This window comes from Adiantum capillus-veneris, chromosome 30, assembly GCF_014529385.1.
Source record: "Adiantum capillus-veneris isolate H3 chromosome 30, ASM1452938v2, whole genome shotgun sequence".
Classification (NCBI taxonomy): domain Eukaryota; kingdom Viridiplantae; phylum Streptophyta; class Polypodiopsida; order Polypodiales; family Pteridaceae; genus Adiantum; species Adiantum capillus-veneris.
Genome location: NC_140960.1, coordinates 84680245 through 84683374, shown reverse-complemented (window position 1 = coordinate 84683374; position 3130 = coordinate 84680245). Strand labels below are relative to the sequence as shown.

At 41.8% G+C, this 3130-nt stretch overlaps 1 pseudogene; it reads right to left on the bottom strand.

The window, feature by feature from the left end:
• Positions 1-1304: 1304 nt before the first annotated feature.
• LOC147418322 (dammaradiene synthase pseudogene) lies at positions 1305-1968 on the bottom strand (annotated as a pseudogene).
• Positions 1969-3130: the final 1162 nt, after the last annotated feature.

Genomic DNA, 3130 nt, shown 5'->3' with positions numbered 1-3130 from the left:
ACATTGCATTGCATCAACATTACATTGCATCATGGTGGGATCTCTACACAATTCTACACATCTTTAGATTCTAGGGAGGTTGAGAATACCACCTTGATTACCTTTCCATTGAAGATCGATTGAATGGTTGAATGCTCCAATCCTTCATAGCAAATTAGTAAGTTAGCAAAATTAGTCAAATTATCAAGGGGTTAGTGTGAAATTGTAGTATGTAAACATACAATCGACAAGATACGGTGATAAATTAGGGAATTATTAACACATTTCTTCATGCACACACAACCAAAATCCACAAAAACATAAACACACAAGTGAAATTAGTGAGGAAACATATCCACTTATGCCACAATTACACTAGCGTAGGCCATCGTCCCCGGCAACGGTGTCAAATGTTGGGCGTCCCATTTTTGCCATAGGTCCAATGACCAACAAAATTATCAATCCGTAGGGATGAGCTACCCGGCTAGGGCATGGAAACACTCACACGATTAGTGAGCTAATCATGGCAACACAAATGGTTAACTCTATGAGGTGAGCTTCTCGGCCTATGGAGTAGCTAATCCACAATAAAGGGCAATCTCCACATCCACTTCTCTTCACCTCCAATCAACCCAATCACACACATTAATGATTGCAAGACGCACATAACACTAATCCTACCATGCAACACACTAATCGCAAGCACACACACGTAGATCTATTGAGCACCACACTCCAATCAAATCTACATGCACACACAAGCAAAAAAAGGCAATCACACAAGATTAGAGAGGGATTAACCACTAATTAGTTAAGATCTAGTTAATCTAAGCATCATAGGCAATCATAAGAAGCATGAGAGAGGCATAGTGAAAAAGAATGAATCATTGATTAGTGTTAATCAAGTCTCATGAGCAAGGAGAAGCTCAAGGACTCCATAGCCACACACCTCAAGAGCCCTCACCAAAGAGTGCTCTCAACAAATGAACTTGAGAGCCCTAATTTCCTTTACACACTGCCTTATGTACCTAGGGTAAAAAATTGCAATGTCCAGGCGCTCAAGGCTTTAAGGGATCCACCACTTACTGAATCTGCTACCTAGGCACACTAACTGACTTGTTCTTTACAGCTTGGAACTCTCATTGAGCCCGTAACACATAAAAATATTACAATGGCTTGAAATATATTGGGAATTTACAATACATGACCATTTTGGGAAAACGTGGAAAATGTGTAACTCCGATTTTTACTGCTTCTTCATGTTGACCTTTGATGTGCATTTGTACACCTCCAGTCTTTAGCAGCTTCTATTAGTTGACATTGACTTAGTTAAAAGGCACATTCTTCCTCCCCTCATCATAAAGCTCATCAAAGGACACCTCTAGCTTCAACTTAAACACGAGCTTTTTGTCGCAAATGACCATCAAAGGCACGACGCACCCGCACTCCCTGCACGCCATGTTGTATAAGATGAAGGGAAATGAGCTAGGGTAGAGCACAACCCATGGAGGCAGAGAAGGAATGCCTTTCCAATCATAGATACCTATTGAAGCTAGAAAAATCTTGGTGAAGATACAAGCTTTAGAGATACCTCCTTGAGACTGATGATGTACGTGTAAGCTTTTTGACGAACGGGATCTGTTTTTGGGACATGGAGAAGAGACAATGCTATGTAGGCTTCTATAGTGGCACTCAGATGGCCTCCATCTCCATAGTAAAGCTCCCACCCACCATGATCACATTGCCACAACTTAAGATAGTTGCCCATTACTTGCACTGGCTTTTGGTGGTCAATGCCAAACATCTTGTAGAGGATGATGGTCTGTGAGGTGATGGTTGTATTGGCTTCAAACTCTCTCCACCAATATCCTTGCAGGAACTGCAAGGAAATCAGGAACTCTTGGCTTTTCCGGATGCCATCGTCGAACAAGATGGGTTCGATGTACCTGCGTATTCCTCATTGAAGTACTCTTGAATGTAGGGCTCCATCCTGGCCACAACTAATTAAGATTCAACAAGGCACTCCACTCTGATCAATGAGCTAGCCTGCAAAGCATATAGATGATCAAAATCCCACTTTCACTGATGCCACAAGGGAATTATACATGCATGTATGAAGTATGCATGCCAGTCAGCACATCAACTGCATGAATTATGTATGCATGTAAGGCTAGTGAGTGACACTATTGTTGCGTATGGTCCAAAGAAAGATGACCGACCTAAATACTATATTCTTAATAATTGATGGAGAAATGATCTTCTCAGAGATTTGATGCGCTGAATGAGAACATATACCTGCATTATAAATCAAAGCAATTTTCAACATCTATATAACAATGCTTACCATAAGGCAAGCAAAGACATACCTAATGAGACAGGAGGGGGTGCAAGCCAGCTTGTATGTCACGATTGTGACTATGTTAACATTATTATATCTACTCTTAGTTGCAGATACGCAAAGTGACATGCCAACAAAAATCCCTACGCTTGGATGGTCACACCCCTTTGCCCAAAAGACGTATCTCTTCACCAAAAGCCACACTCCTTCGATGACTGGTCACACCCCTTCGCTCTACGAGTGCGACTGTTCACCCAATGGTTGCAGCTCTTCGCCGAAAGGATGTGACTTTACGTTTAAAGTCATGTCTCTTCACCAAGAGACATGTCTTTTCATTTGTGTCTCTTCGTCTCCTATATAAGAAGCCCTTGTATCACACATTCAATCAATCAACACAAAGTCTTCTGAGTCTTGTTTCTGAGTTCAGTTCAAGTTTCTTAAGTCTTATCATGAATTTAAGTATTTAATTAAGGATTAGTACCTAGAATCCTGACAGTGGTATCAAAGCAATTTTTTTTTCCCAAGACTTGAAGGTTGTGAGCCTCTCACCCTCCTCGTTATCCTCTCCCGGAGTTGTATGGAAGCAGAAGAAAGGTGGTATACACACAACTGTGAGCATGAGGTAACTTAAATTTATTATGTTCCAATTACATACATAAAGGACAAAGGACAAAGATGCAGATGTGGGTGTGCAGGAGTGCCACGTACCCAGCCTCTTTATCGGGTGGTGTCCTTGCGGGATTGTGCTCGCACCTCTTCATGTGAAAGGATGGCACCTCTTCCCCTTGCTCGCACCCTTTCGCATACGGGTGT